Source organism: Equus asinus, chromosome 1 (assembly GCF_041296235.1).
Source record: "Equus asinus isolate D_3611 breed Donkey chromosome 1, EquAss-T2T_v2, whole genome shotgun sequence".
Taxonomy (NCBI): domain Eukaryota; kingdom Metazoa; phylum Chordata; class Mammalia; order Perissodactyla; family Equidae; genus Equus; species Equus asinus.
In genome coordinates this window covers 194,548,995-194,565,491 of record NC_091790.1, presented here as the reverse complement: position 1 = coordinate 194,565,491, position 16,497 = coordinate 194,548,995, and the positions used below count along the sequence as shown (strand labels likewise).

Genomic DNA, 16,497 nt, shown 5'->3' with positions numbered 1-16,497 from the left:
GAGGTGGAGAGGTGGGTTACACTCAGGGGTGTGCCTGTGTGCTCGCATGCATGCATACGCATGAATGCATCATAGGAACACAACTTTACGGATGTTAACCTCTAGTTAACATATTGCTGTTTAATCCTTAACTAAAGGTCTTCTCTAATGCCACCAGACAGTCGGTGGAGATTTCTCTATCTTTGGGCATCTGTAAATGTCAGAGCCATCTCGAAATCAGGAAAAACATTTTTCTCCACTCGAGAAGTTTTTCTGCACTGACTCAGAAGGGACTAATTATTTCATCACTTTGAAAGCTTTGTAAGGGATTAAAGCAATTATCTACTTCCTAGATGGCACACACCTTCACTCAACTTCTACTAATATAGCAGGGCACAAAATCACTCAGAATGTTCTCTTGAGAGACTCTCTGCTGCAATTCTCCCAGCTTCTTATAATGCCCCTCCCCTCATTACAAATCAAGTACAGAAATGTCTTTTTTTCTTACTCTTCCTTTCTGAAGTGATGAAGTTCTCGACTTCTGGGTTTGGGGAACTTGGGTTAAGATAAGCAAATTACCCCATCATCACCAGCATCACACTGGAATAGCTCTGTCTCAAATTTAGATTAATATAAAATGCAGGGTGATTTCTTTTATTTTTGATTAGTAAGGAATTATTATGAAGTGGAATGTAAAAACCTACATAATAAAGAGTTTTATTCCCCGCGTGATTCTTATTATTCCCCTTATGACCACCACATTCCCAGTTTATCCCAAAGATATCCCAGCTATCCCAAAGATAACCAGTTTCCTGTGCTCTGTTTCCAGACCTTTCTTCATGCAAATATGAATATAAATTAATTTTTACTTTCTTCTTACAAAGAGGTAACAAGCTAAATAAAACGTTCTGCTCTTTGCTTTTCTTACTCAACAGTATTTCTTGGAGATCTTTCTTTTAATGACATAGAAAACTTTCTCATTGTTTTTGTAGCAGCCTAATGTTTGACTGAATGGAAGTTCCATAAATTATTTAAACAGTCACCTTTTGATATACATTTGGGTTGCTAATATTAAACTTGTGTGTTTACAAATAATGATGGAGAAGAAATTTGTAAGCTAGTCTCATATGACACAGAAATGTTAATTGAGAATACTGGATGTGACAAGACCAAGGATGGTACAATACTGGAACTGAGACATACAGATGAGGAAGCTCAGGGTTGAGCTGAAAGGCATCTTGGTATAGTTGGTCCTTGTAAGGAAAGAGATGGGGGAAAAGAACACAGAAATGAATCTGACATTCATGGAGAGACCTGAAAAAGAATCAGAAAAGAAACTAGGCAAGGGAGGGGACATGAGGTATCTAAGAGAGAAGGGAGATGGAAAGCATATGTCAAGATTGAACAATGTGAGAAATGCAGAGTGAAGTGACCAGGGGTAGCCTCTTTATTTGCACTCCTGTCTCAGCCCAGAGAAACAGCAAGGTCAGTACTCCCTTGTCACTTCAGCTCCCAGAATACAGCCCCATTGCCTTCACACATTTGGGGCTGGCATGGTGATATGAGTGATGCCAGATAAGAAAATGCCTCTTTCCAAGACCCTCCCTCCACCATCTGAGAAAGTCCACCAATTAGAAACGTGTCTGTATTAACAGAAATCTGGTCCTGAGATTCGTAAAGAGTCAGCATTATGGAGTGAGTTCATGCTCACAATTGCCAATTGAGAAAATCTACAGAGAGGTCCTGTCACTCTTAGACTTTGGGACAGGAAACTCAAGAAAAGGTAGAAGCCTGAGGCTGGACTTAGGATCACTCAGGGAGCTAATATAGGGAGCTTCCGGCAATAAGAAAATCTTGGAAGCACAAGACATATAAGGGAAGATGACCTCAGCACCCAGAATCAAACATTTAGGTCAGCTGTCAGAGAATGAATTACACTTCCTCACTTTTCCCATTCAAATATCTGAGTGTTCTAAAAAATCACACGTATTTTGTACATTTATACTTGTCTAACTTATTTTGTGAAATGTAGTTTAGCTAGAAAAGTGTGTACTCGAGCCCGGCCCCATGGCCAAGTGGTTAAGTTCGTGCGCTCCGCTGCAGTGGCCCAGGGTTTCGCTGGTTCGGATCCTGGGGGCGGACATGGCATCACTCATCAGGCCACGTTGAGGTGGCATCCCATATGCCACAACTGGAAGGACCTGCAACTAAGATATATAACTATGTACCAGGGGGATTTGGGGAGATAAAGCAGAAAAAAATAAACAAATAAATAAAAGTGTGTACAAATGTATATATCCAGTTAAAAAATAATAAAGTGATCTCCCATGGAGGAAATATCTAGTTAGAAAATGAGGCACTGTCGGTATCTTAAAATTCCTTTGTAGATCACAAACTATTTGATGAAGAAAATGATCATTTAACATTTGAGTGAGTGCTTTCAGATTATTCAGGTACATGATGATGAGTACGTGATTGCCCTTAGGACAGAGCTAATCCTTGAGGAGTTGACAGCAGCATTTCATGACATCTCAAAAGGCCTCTATGAATTTGTCATTCTGGAGGGTAAAGATAAAATGGCTCAGAAAAAGGGTCACCCCTGAAACCACCAGTGACACCACCCTGTTGTTCTCAGCTGCCTGTGTTTGCTTGGGTTTCACACACAGGAACAGGCAGTTGTCACAGCCAATCATGACAAAGGTGAAATGGGAGGCACATGTAGGGAAGGCTTTCCTCTGGCCAGAAGCTTAGGGGATCTTGAGGATGGTGGAGATGATGTAGGTTTAGGAGATAACTGCAGGGATCAAAAACCAAAAAAGAACAAAAACAGCCATTAAGAAGAAGGTAAACTCCATGAAAAGAGCGTTATTGCAATAGTTTGAGCAATTGCCCTCAGTCACAGAAAAAATTGTTCACCACATTTGATTTGCAGTAGGAAAGATGAAATGTGGCATAAACTGGCCAAATTTGAAAAAGGAACCCAAACACCCAAGATACAATTACCACAAAGTGTAGGTGCAGCTGTTCATAATGATGTTGTACCTCAGAGGGTTACAGACAGTCACGTAATGCTCCATAGCCATTGCTCCCATTAATATAAACTCTGACAAACCCAAAGGTAATACAGTTGTGCACCACACACAGTCAAAGATACTGTCTGCATTCCAAGGAGCAGCAACCCCCAGAGCATCAAGGGGACAGCAGTGGATGTGATCAGGATCTCCAGGATGGATAGGTGACCAAGGAAGAAATACGAGGGGGACAGCAGACATTTATCAACACAGACCATCATGATGATGACAGTATTTCCAATCAATGTCACAGAGTAGAAATGGGAGAAGTTAGCAAATAAGACAACAACATAATTCTTGGGAGCCAGGGAAGGCTAAGAGATAAAATTCAGTGGCACTGGAGTGATTCCCTAACATTTAGTTCTGAGCTCTTGTTCTTTGTGAAATCTAGAAAGCAAAAGAGATAACATTGCTCCTGATCTCAAAAGAAGTAGAAAAAGTTCCAGGCAGAGAAAGACGTTCCCCTTGTCTTCATAGGCTTGACAACATCACCACGAAGAGTTCATGTTCTACTGTTCCCTCTACATGGTCAGTGCTACTATTTTTTAAGAAAATACATGATATATGAAGAAAATTGAATCTGGTCAAGAAGATGAACACAGTCACCAATGCTATACCATGAGCAAGACAGCCCCTTGCTCAGCAGGCACCATCTGCATCTAAATCTACAGGTTATCCTGCCTCCCACTCTGCTCTGAACAGCCACACACAGGGAAGGTCTGCTTCCTTGACCACTGTGCTCCTTTTCACCACTAAGTCCCTTTCGTCTGAAATGCCCAAACTATCTGGTCTACCAAGTATATGCTGTCCTGTGAACCCTGCTCCAGGATCACATCCTATGGAAAAGTTTTCCCACCAATCCTACCCAGAGCTGGTTATATGCTTACTTTGTTTCTTCCTGACTCAGGGTCCATTTGCGTCATATTCATTTTGAAGCTTTTCCTTTACCTCGAGCATCATTGGTATCACAGGTGGGTATGAATGTGGGGGAACTCTTTGAGGAATTTCTGTAATATCTTGAGGACAAGGAGTGTCTTTCTCAGGCTACTGGTCAGCTAGTTCCCTGAGTGAATTACTGTTTTCTTTCTCCCTACTCTTGGAAGGGAAAGTCTGCCTTGCTTTTCTCCCCAGTGAATGTGTCTTCTCATAGGAGGTAGGCTAACAAGCACCTGGGCTTAGTCAGTCAGGGGCCTCTCTCTCCCAGACTCTAATACCAACTTCAGACTAACAGGTAGAGGGTCTAGAGGAGAGCGTGGGAGGAGCTTCCATTCTCGATGTCCACCTGTCCCACACTGACCTCATGCTGGGACTGACAGACAAGAGACTAAAGGTCCAATTTCAACATCCTCTGCCTTCACAAGAGCCCAAAACCTTAGATCCAGCAGGAAGTCAAAGGCACCAAATGTGAAATCTGGGCCCAGTCCACACCCTGCATAAAAGTGGCCATGCTCTCAGTCTAACAGAAGTTCAAAAAGTCTCCCTAGAGCCAATGTTCCTTTTACAACCAGGTTTTTCCTCCACAATTATATGTAAAATTAAAGATTCACCTGTCACCAACATGAAATAGACCCAAGGACCTGAGCCCCTTAGGATTTCTGGGCTCCATCTCTCATTTCCTTCAGGTCTTTGCTCAAGTACCCAAGCTCAGGGAGCCTTTCCTCACCATCCTCTCTAAAAGGACACATACCACCCTTCACTCTCTATCACCTCACCAAGATATATTTATCTTCTTAGCTCTCCTCAACTGAAATTATTTCTTTACTTTTTGTTTATTTTCTCTTGCATTTTATAATGTAAGCTCTATGAAAGCAGAAAGTTTGCCATGCTTGCTTACTGTTTCTGATACTCGATGAATAATTGTTTTTTGGAGGAAGATTAGCCCTGAGACAACATCTGCTGCCAATCCTGCTCTTTTTTTGTTTGTTTGTTTTTTTGGCTGAAGAGTACTGGCCCTGAGCTGACATCCGTACCCATCTTCCTCTACTTTGTATGTGGGACGCCTGCCACAGCATGGCTTGCCAAGTGGTGCGTAAGTCCACATCCGGGATCTGAACCAGTGAACCCTGGGCCGCCAAAGCAGAATGTGTGAACTTAACCACTGCACCACTGGGCCAGCCCCCTTGATGAATATTTTTTAATGAATAAGTCAATGAATCGATCAATAAAAGAATGAATTCATGAACAAAGCTTATCTAGTCTTGGCTATGGCCAATTTTGAAGTCAACTCTGCTTTGTCTCCTTTCAGTATTCACTGAAACACTGCCCTGTCAACATGCAGTCCTTTCTTTGCAGATCCCTCATAAAATGGCAATTGGGTAACAATTGTTTGGAGAGCTCAGTAGTCTGCATTCCATCATTTCTGTTTAGCCAGGACCAGATGAAAAGAAAGGAGAGGAGGGTCCTGACAAGAGCAAGGAGCTGTGCTTATGTCCAATTTGAGTCAGCAAAGAGCTGAATCTACTCTCTGCTGCACAAGGAGTGGGGATTTGAAGATGAGCCCATCCACTCTTCTGCTCCCCTAGCCCACTCTTCAGGCTGTAGGTATCCTTGTTCTAGAAGGAAGCCAGACCCAAAACTTCCCATCCTGATCCTCTCCTATTCTGTCTTTCACAGAGGGAAACTCCTGAAAGACACTTACCTCCAGAGAAAAAGATTGAACTGGAAAGTTCTATAGCTCTCAAGGATGTTGCCCAGACTACTATGTTCAGTCTGACTAGTGCTGAGCATCCTCTGTGGGCCAGAGCAAGCTGCTGCTGTCTTCATTCTCAGTGAAAGAGAAAACATTCTTCACACTAGCACATATAAAAAGTTCCGATAATAATAGTGCTGTGGGAAGCCCAATCATCTCTCTCTGACTTTCTCACTCCTTATTTCCCTCCCCAATGTGTCCCCAAGGGGAGTATAAATCTGTCCAAGGTCAGAAATTCTCGGCATGCAGTCAAGGGAAAGCCAAAGAAACCTTCAGCCTTCTCTCCTGGGACTAACCAAATTTTAGAACTCTTAAAGGTTCTTTTAAATGGCCAAACTTGAAATCTCTTTTGTCGGGAGTTTCTCAGCACCCAGGCTGCCTTTCTCCAAGGCTCCAAGTCCTGGTTACCACAAAGCAGTTCAAACCAGCCTCCTGCTCTCCTCTTCGCATATTTCTAATTCCATTTAGCCCTACAGAGCCTAAGACCGCCCAAGCAGAAGACACCACAAACCATTCAAAGACATATATCAGAAACCTACATGCCAGAGATGGGCAAGTGATGTGAGTAAAATGGTGGATGAGGCCACTCCAAGCTCCTGTTCCTCCACAAAAACAGCAGAAAACAAGCAGAAACTGTCAGAACTAACTTTATCAGAACTCTGGAAAACATTTGAAGATTTATAGCAACCAAGGATCACTGATTCAAGAAAAACGCAACTTAAAATTGTTAGGAAAGGGAAGCAGACCATGCAGAGCAACAGGCATGCTCAGGAGTAACTTTCAAGAATGACTTCTAAAGACTCATGTTGCCTGAGGATGACGCTCAGAAGAGGAAATAAAGGGGGTCAGGAGTGGCTATTTCTCACATTTTAAAAATTCCCTCATGGAGTGACGTCAGCATCATGGCCGAGTGAGTTATTCCCTTCGTCTTCCCCCTCTAAGTTATAACCAGTCAAACATCCATTGATCAACAATGGACTCCCTGCACAGCATACCAGAATGCCTGAGAGGTCCATGCATCTATACATCTGATGGTGGGTGGACTGGACCTCTGGGAGGCAGTGGAACTAGAAGGGCAGCACCCTTCACCAACCCTGGCAATGGCGATCCAAAAGGTGGATGCTCACACTGACCAGAGGCTGCAGGACCTGAGAGCTCACTTGCAGCTTAGCCCCTGCCCCCCTGACCCCCACAGTGGTGGTGGTGGCACACACATCCTGAAGCTTCAGGACACAGAGTGGTGCCAGTGACCCAGCCCCCTCCCCAGCCTCCAGTAATAGCTCCAATCTTTCCAGCAGTGGGGACAGCATCTAAAACATGGATTTTCCTGGCAGGGGTGGGGTGCCCTGACCAGAGGTTTCAGAAAGCACATAGGTGTATGGCAGAGACTCCAGGAGCAGCAACAGCATTTGTGGCTTAGCCACTTCCCCTCCCCCAGCAGTGGCAGGTGGCATCTGTGACCTGGGGCTTCAAAAACCACTGCAGAACATGTGACCCAGCCCTTAGTGGTGGCACCACTGACACCAGCTCTACCAGCAGCAGGGGCTCCATACAAGATCCTGGGCCCCCAGCAGCAACAGGAACACCTGTGAACCCAGTACCCCTGGCAGCAGTGCTGCCAGCGCCTGTAGAAAACCCAGGGGCAGCAAAGCAAGTGGTGCCTGGAACAGCAGCACCCAACCCTATGGAGAGCCCACAGAGAGCCAGGGGAAGCACCCAAGACACAGGCAACCCCACAAGCAGTGCAAGTGCTCACAGGCAAGTGACACCTGAGGCAGCACCCGAAACTGCATCAACATTGTAAGTTGCAAGGCAATAGCAACCTTAGAGGCAAAAGCAACACAAAGATGGAACTGACAACACCTCTTGCACTGGCAGTGGAGCATGAAAAGTGCAGGCTCTCAAATACAACCAGAAGCAGCTCAGAACCAAAGTAACCAAAGTTATACCCCAATGAGAAAGGTGGTTACTACCACAAATGCACTGGCAGAGGAGTAACTGATCAAGTACCATGAAGAACTACAGTAACATGGCAGAACAGAAAGAAAATAGCAACTCTCCAGAAACCAAATTTGAAGTCACAGAACATTACAATCTAACTGATAGAGAATTTGAAATAGCTGTCATAAAGAAAATCAATCTTACAAGAAAACTCAGAAAGACAGTTGAATAAGCTCAGAAATGAAATTAATGAAGAGAAGGAATACTTCACCGAAGAGACTGAAACTCTAAAAAAAAACCCAAACAGATATGCTTGAGATGAAGAACATAATTAAAGAGATGAAAAATAAAGTAGAAAGCTTTGGAAGTAAAGTAGGCCATACAGAAGAGAGAACTAGTGACCTCAAAGACAGAAACCTAGAAATAATTCAGGTGGAAGAGGAGAGGAAAATAAGATCCTTTAAAAATGAATAAATTCTACAAGAAATATTAGACTAAATTAGGAAAACCAACATAAGGATAATGGGCCTAGAAGAAGAAGAGATGGAGAAAGGAGTAGAGAGCTTATTCAAAGAAATAATAGCTAAGAAATTCCAAAACCTGGGAAAAGAACTGGATATACAAGAACATGAAGTTAATAGAACTTCTAATTATCTCCATACAAAAAGACCTTCTCCAAGGCATATTATGTTAAAATTGTCAAAAGTCAATAACAAAGAAAGAATGTTAAGGGCAGCCAGAGAGAAGAAAATAACTTACAAAGGAACCCCTATCAGGCTATCAGCAGATTTCTCAGCAGAAACTCTACAGACTAGGAGAGAGTGGAATAATACATTCAAAATATTGAAAGATAAAAATTATCAGCCAAGAATACTCTATCTAATAAAGTTATCCTTCTGATATGAAGGACAAATAAAGGCTTTCCCAGACAAACAGAAGCTGAGGGAGTTCATCACCCTTCTACAATGTTGAAAGGAGCACTTCTACATGAAACAGAAAAGCAAAGGTTTACAAAGCTTTGAGAAAGGTGAAAAATAGACAGACAGAATCTGAAAATTGCAACTCCATATCAGAATAGGTTAGTAAACAATTATAACATAAAGGCTAAAGGGAAAGAAAGCATCAAAAATAACTGTAACCCCTTCAATTTGGCCACAAACTCACAACACAAAAAAGATAATGTGTGACAACAAGGACACAGAAGGGGAAGAGTAAAAGGGTGGAATCTGCACAGAGTAATGGAGACAAGATGCTGTCAAAAGAAAAAGGATTACCTCATCTATGAGATCTTTTATACAAATCCCATGGTAATCACAAAACAAAAAATGAGAGAATAGTCACAAATCAGAAATATAGAGGAAACTGAGAAAAACATCACAGAAAACCATCAAACCGAAATGGCAGACAGAAATACAAGGAAAAAGAAACAATAGAAATGTGGAACAATCAGACAACAAAAGATAAAATGGGAGTATTAGGCTTTAATATATCAATAAACATTCTAAATTTAAATGGATTGAATTCACCAATCAAAAGACACAGAGTGGCTGCACAGATGAAAGAGCAAGACTCAATAATATGCTACCACCAGGAAACACATCTCAGCTCTAAGGACAAACACAGGCTCAGAGTGTGAAAGGGCAGAAGATGATATTCCAAGAAAATGGCAACCAAAAGAAAGTAGGCATAGCTATATTTATATCAGAGAAACTAGACTTCAAGCCAAAAAGATAACAAGAGGCAATAATAGACATTATATAATGATAAAAGGGACATTCCATCAAGAAGATATAACACATTAATATATATGCATCTAACATAGAAGCACCAAACTATATGAAGCAACTATTAACAGACCCAAAGGGAGAAATTGACAGCAACACAATAATAGTAGAGGACTTTAACACCCCACTTACACCAGTGGATAGATCATCCAGACCAAGAGTCAACAAGGAAACAGCGGCCTTAAGTGAAACACTAGACCAGACTGATTTATTAGATATATAGAGAATATTCCATCCAAATCAGCAGAATACATATTCTTCTCAAGTGCACATGGAACGTTCTCAAAGATTGACCATATGTTAGGGCAAAACATAAGCCTTGATAAATTTAAGAAGATTGAAATCACGTAAACAATATTTTCTAACTGCAGTGTGTGAAACTCAAAATCAACTACAAAAAGCTGGAAAAGTCATAATATATGGAGACTAAAAAAACATGCTACTTAGCAACTATTGAATCAATGAAGAAATCAAAGGAGAAATAAAAAAGCACCTGAAGACAAATTAAAATAAAAATACGACATACCAAAACTTATGAGATGAAGCAAAGGAAGTACTAAAATGGAAGTTTGTAGTACTACAAGCTTACCTCAAAAAACAAGAAAAATCTCAAATAATCAATCTAACACTATACTTAGAAGAATTACAAAAAGAAGAACAAACAAAGCTCAAAGTCATTGGAAGGAAGGAAATAATAAAAATCAGAGCAGAAATAAATGACATAGAGTCAAAAAAATAGAAAGGATCAATGAAATGAAGAACTAATTCTTTGAGAAGATTAAAAAAATTGACAAACCCTTAGCCAGACTCACTAACAAAAAGAGAGAGAAGGCCCAAATAAATAAAATTAGAAATGAAAGAGGAGAAATTACAATGGATATCACAGAAATACAAAGGATTATAAGAGAATACTATGAAAAGCTATATGCCAACAACGTGGATAAGCTAGAAGAAATGTATAAATTCTTAGGACCATACAACCTCCCAAAACTGAATCAAGATGAAATACTGAATAGACCAATCACAAGTAAATAGATTGAAACAGTAATCAAAACCCTCCAAAAAAAACAAAAATCCAGGAGAAAATGGCTTCTCTGGAAAATTCTACCAAATATTCAAAGAAGATTTAATACCAAGCCTTCTCAAACTCTTACAAAAAAATTGAAGAGGTTGGGATCCTTTCTAACTCATTTTATGAGGCCAAAATTATCCTGATCCAAAAACCAGACAAGGACAACACAAAAAAGGAAAATTAAAGCCTATATTGCAGATGAACACAGATGCAAAAATCCTCAACAAAATATTAGCAAATTGAAGACAATAACACATGAAAAGGATCATACACCACAATCAAGTGGGATTTATTCCAGGAATGCAGGGATGGTTTGACATCCACAAATCAATCAATGTGATACACCACACTAATGAAATGAAGAACAAACATCACATAATTATCTCAATAGATGCAGAGAAAGCATTTGACAAGATTCAACAGCCATTTATGATAGAAACTCTCAATAAAATGGGTATCGTAGGAAAGAACCTCAACATAATAAAAGCCATATGTGACAAACCTACAGCTAAGATCATACAACTGTGAAAAACTGAAAGTGATTCCTCTAAGAAGAGGAACAAGACAAGGATACCCACTGTCACTGTTCTCATTTAACACAGTATTGGAATTGCTAGCCACAGAAATTAGGTAAGAAAAAGAAATAAAAGGGATCCAAATTGGAAAGGAAAACGTAAAACTGTCACTATTTGTGGATGACATGATTCTATATATAGAAAACCCTAAAGTATCCACTAAAAACTGATTTGAAATAATTAAAAAATACACCAAAGTTGCAGGGTACAAAACCAACATGCAAAAATGAGTTGCATTTCTATACACTAACAATGAACTAGCAGAAAGACAAATGAAAAATGCAATCCAATTTGCAATTGCAACAAAAAGAATAAAATACCCAGGAATAAATTTAACCAAGCAAGTGAAAGACCTTTACACTGAAAATATAAGATTGTTGAACAAAATTGAAGGCATAAAGAAATGAAAAGATAATCTGTGCTCATGGATTGGAAGAGTAAAAGTAGTTAAAATGTCCATATTACCTAAAGCAATCAACAAATTCAATGCAATTCCAATGAGAATCTCAATGATATATTTCAGGGAAATAGAACAAAGAATCCTAAAATTTATATGGAACAACAAAAGACCCCAGTAGCCAAAGCAATCCTAAGAAAAAAGAACAAAGCTGACGGTATCACAATACCTGATTTCAAAATATACTACAAAGCTATAGTAATCAAAACAGCATGATACTGGCAGACAAACAGACACACAGATCAATGGAACAGAAACGAGAGCCCAGAAGTAAAACCACACATCTATGGACAGCTAATTCTCAACAAAGGAACCAAGAACACACCTTGGAGAAAGGAAAGACTTTCAATAAATGATATTGGGTAGACTGGACAGCTACATGCAAAAGAATGAAAGTAGACCGTTATCTTACACCTTATCATAAACAAAAATTAACTGAAAATGGACTAAAGATTTCAATGCAAGACCTGAAACCATAAAACTCCTAGAAGAAAACATACACAGTACACTCTTTGACATCAATTTAGCAGTATCTTTTTGAGTACCATGTCTCCGCAGGCAAAGGAAACAAAAGAAAAAATAATAATGGGACTACATCAAACTAAAAAGCTTCTGCACAGCGAAAGAAATCATCAATAAAATGAAAATACATCCCACAAACTGGGAGAAAATATTTACAAATATTCAATAAGTGGTTAGTTTCAAAAATATGTAAAGAACTCATACAACTCAACTACAAAAATAGAACAACCCCATAAAAATGTTTCTGGCAATGAAACAATTCTATGCAGAGAGGCATGCCAAAGAGAAAAAGAAGTATTTGAAATTACCCTTTTCTAGATGGCACAGTCCCCTTCCTCTTCATTGTGAAGTGTGGTCCCTGGAGAGCAGTATCAGTATCATCTGGGAATTTCTTAGGAATGTAAATTCTTGGGCACCTACACCAGAACTACTGAACTGGAAGCCCAGCAATCCATGTTTTAACAAGACCTTCAGGTGATCCTAATGCTCTGTGTAGATTGAGTACCAGTACTCTAGGGTTTATGGTGATTGCCAGCAATAGCCAGTCCCAGAGTCCCCTACCAGCCTTCCCTGTTCCCAGATCAGATATAATTATGGGCCTGTTGGCACAAGGGAGGCAACAGCAAAGAAATTTCTGTTAAATGGGGTTTCATTTAATTTCTAGAAGTTTCTCCAGGACATAAGTAGTGATGAGAAGTATTTTATTGGCTTACTATACCAGAAGACAGAGAAAAGGTGGCATTGAATCAACAACTCCATGTTCACTGGCAAGTATGTGAATATACCACATTTTTCGAAGGATCTTGATTTACTTTGAGAGATCAGACCTGAGATTCAGTGGGTTTGTCCTGGAAGAGCACAAAGGCTGAGACTTGGCTCTTTGTTCCATTCCTCTGCTTTCTTCCAACCCATCTATTCCCAGAGATAGATTTTTGGTAAACTTTTATTATAGAAAATTTCAAACATTTCTTAGAAGAGAAGAGAGTAGTCACACAATGAGTTATTTTTTCAAATCAGGATCCAAACGAATCCACATGCATGCAGTTTGTTTGACATATCTCGTAGGTCTCTTTTAACCCATAGATCACATTTTATTACAAAGTTCTTACAAGTTTCCCAGATTTGGCTTCCTTATGCAAAGAAAGTTTATTATAAGCAATTGTCTATGGCTTAAAGCATGAACTTTAACTCCCAAGAGCTACCTCTTATGAATCAGTCCATGGACATAAGTGTTAGTGGAGAACATGACTTTCCCAGTGTATGTATGAAAATGAGTCAGACAGAAAGCACGTCAGTTCCCCAGCCTGTAACTGGCCTTCCCACAGAGGGGAGGAAATTAAGACACATTCATTCATGTCTACTAAATGTCAGGCACTTGTTAAGTACTTTACACCTGTAATTTCCTGGAGTGTTCACAATGATGCTATCAGAAAAGCTTTTATTAATCTCCATTTAAAAGACAGTTGGGTTGAGGATGAGAGGCTTAGAAATGTGTTGAATATCACCAAGCTGGGAAGTGGCAGAGCCACAATTTGACCCCACATCTACCAGACTCCAAAACTCACGACATTTCCATGACACCAGACTCTTTCCAGTCAGAGTGAAAGGGACCAAATGACGGAAAAAGAGGTGGGAGAAGTGCAACAAAGTTTTTCCTAAAAGCTAACTCTACCTAGGAAAGGAAGAGAAATCTCTTTCCTCCTCCTCTCAGCCCTCCTGCTGTGAACATCGTACAGACAGTACTAGAACATTATTTCCAGAAGGCAAATGGACACATGGCCCATAAGATATTTCTTACCAAACACAGATTGAGTTATTTCAAGACTGTGAGTCTATAAATGCTTACAGGAGAGTCGACAAGAAATGATCAGTGTAGAGTTGGATTTGGGAAGAGAAGAGGGCAGACCAGAATCAGCAAAATGCAGGGTTAAAAGAATGCACCTTACCCATGCTTTCTTTTCCCATTTAGTGTCATCAATCAGTGTCAGGATTTCAAGTGTGTGACCATAGATCTGACAAAGACGTATGATGCTACATCATGTGACTTCAACTTCCACTGGATCTGAGAGAAGAGTACCAAATGATTGCAATCCTCCGTGGCCTCTGAAGAGAGCAACAAATATACTTATAGAGACAGCAAAAGAGAACATATATGACTGGGAAAGGTCCAGGAAATACAGAACATCAAATTACTGTGTCAGTCTTCCACAGGTTACTGGCAGAGCTCCCTAAAGTATCCTCAGGGCTAATGCGCTAGCCCCTCCACAAATACACTCACATACACACAACTGAGGCAAACTCCCCACTCTCAAAAAGCAATTCCCCAAGACCCCATTTCCTGTGAGAGTCATGTCTGTGACACTTTTTGGATCCATACAGCTTATCTAATCAATGATTCCTTTATCCATTTGTCTACCAGGAAATGTCCTGCCTGTTTGGGGAAATGAGGTTCTGTATTTTGCTTTGGGGGACTGATACAGCCATCTCCAGGAGAAAGAGTCAGTCTTATGGAGACGACTCAGTTTGTACCATGATGAGGCCTGTTTCGATAGGACTGAGCATTTCTGACTGATCAACAGGGTTTAGCCTCTTGCCAGAGTCTGTTTTATCCTTAGAGCACATGACCATCCTACCATGGAGAAATTGCAGACTGAGCAGATGTGAACATTACTTAAAGAGTAGCAAGGGTGTAAGAGGATAAGCTCAGCTTCTGTGTCCTCATCTCTGGTCCCCAGAGACCCTTGTTCACATGCCCCTAACCCCATCCCCTCTGGGATACAGAGGCCCCTCAGTCTGAACTGAGGCTGGGCCTCGGGGTTGGGAGAAAAGGGGGCTCCTGGAGCCAAACTTGGAGCAGAGAGAGCACTGGTCATGGGAATGGAGAAGGGTCTAAGCAAGGCAGGAATCTGCTTGGAAACCCCTTTTAAGACAACCAGACAACCAAAATGACCAAGCAAACTGAATCTCTCTGTTCTCCCACAAAGCCCTGAAGAGACACTCAAGCTTAAATTTTCTTGGTCTTGGCCTGAATCTCCATTTGAGCAGGTTTTCATTACCTAACCATGTTTTTTGACTATATTACAAGATTTTGCAATAGTCTCTTGGCCCCAGTGATCACAACATAGTCTTGCCTGCAGTTCTAGAGTGACCTTGCTACTGAATGCAGGCTGATGACACAAAGGTGCCACAGCCTTGTACTGGTTGGCATCACATAGACCCAGGAGTAGTCCAGCTGGCCAAGGAGTCAAAAAAGAGGAGGGATGCTCAAGGAAACACTGGGTGCAGGCAGGGAGTGGGCATGTAGTTGAAAGAGAACACCAAGAACAAACGGAAATCATACATGGGAGGAAACAGTTCATTTGGCCATACTGGAAGAAAGGCCAGACAGAGGTAGAAAGTTTTGGGCCATCCTGGCTATTCTCTGTGTTTGCAAGAAACTGTCAACTCTATAGCCTCCTCAGTAAATGGAAAAGAGAGAAGAGAGGACTGTGTGTTTTGAGTAACAAGAATTAAACCACAGGGGAAACTGTATAAAACTAATGCAAATTATACTCACCTCAGTAAACTACTCACCATTTATGTCTAACAACAATGTGCCATACTGATTATGTATATCATTAGATCTATCAAAGTAAATTGTTGTTTTATTTTTTATTAAAACACTAAGCTCTGTTCCTATATTCTTAGACTTCATAATTTTTGATTAATTAACATGGCCACTTACAATTTAAAAAATGAGATTATACAGTAAGTGTCAGAACTTGCTTGAAGGAATTCACTGGAGATAATTTGTATTTGGGGAGGATTGGATATTGGAATTATATCAGTACTCTGCGGAGATACATGCCCTCTGATGATTTTGGTAAAGAACGAGTGCTGAAGTTCAGGAGGGGAAGAGGCTGAGTCTGTGGTAGAGAAAAGAATAAATAGAATTCTAACTGAGAAGAAACCCAAGAATTCAGACACAGATAGGAAACCATAATGCTTCTGTTTTGAGAAGGAAGAACTGTGGTTGCTGCACTTCCTATTTTATGACAGAATAAGTTTCAGACTTTCATAGTCAGGAAATGTAGGCATCTAGTAATTTCCCTAGTAGACATCACAAATTTCCCTCAAGATGTGGAGATACTTCTGCACAAGTTCTAAAAGAGGCCCAGTGGGCCAGGGTGGAGGTGTGGGAGGGTGCACATTCATTTTGGTTTAAGTTCATTGCCGGGGGCTGCAGGGATTACTGGATCCTTAGAAGGGTACATAAATGCATTCTTATTGGGCAGCAGTGGTATGGCTTTAAATAAAAAAAAAAAAAACAGCAAGGGAAATTTAGTAAACTGTTGGATTAGAGTTTTGATTTTGCTTCCAATATTCTATGTGAATCTGTACAGATTTCTTACCATTTCTGTGACTTAA

At 40.5% G+C, this 16,497-nt stretch overlaps 1 pseudogene; it reads right to left on the bottom strand.

Moving 5' to 3' along the window:
* Positions 1 to 2,471: 2,471 nt before the first annotated feature.
* Positions 2,472 to 3,407, bottom strand: LOC106842572 (olfactory receptor 9A4-like; annotated as a pseudogene).
* Between the last annotated feature and the right edge of the window lie 13,090 nt (positions 3,408 to 16,497).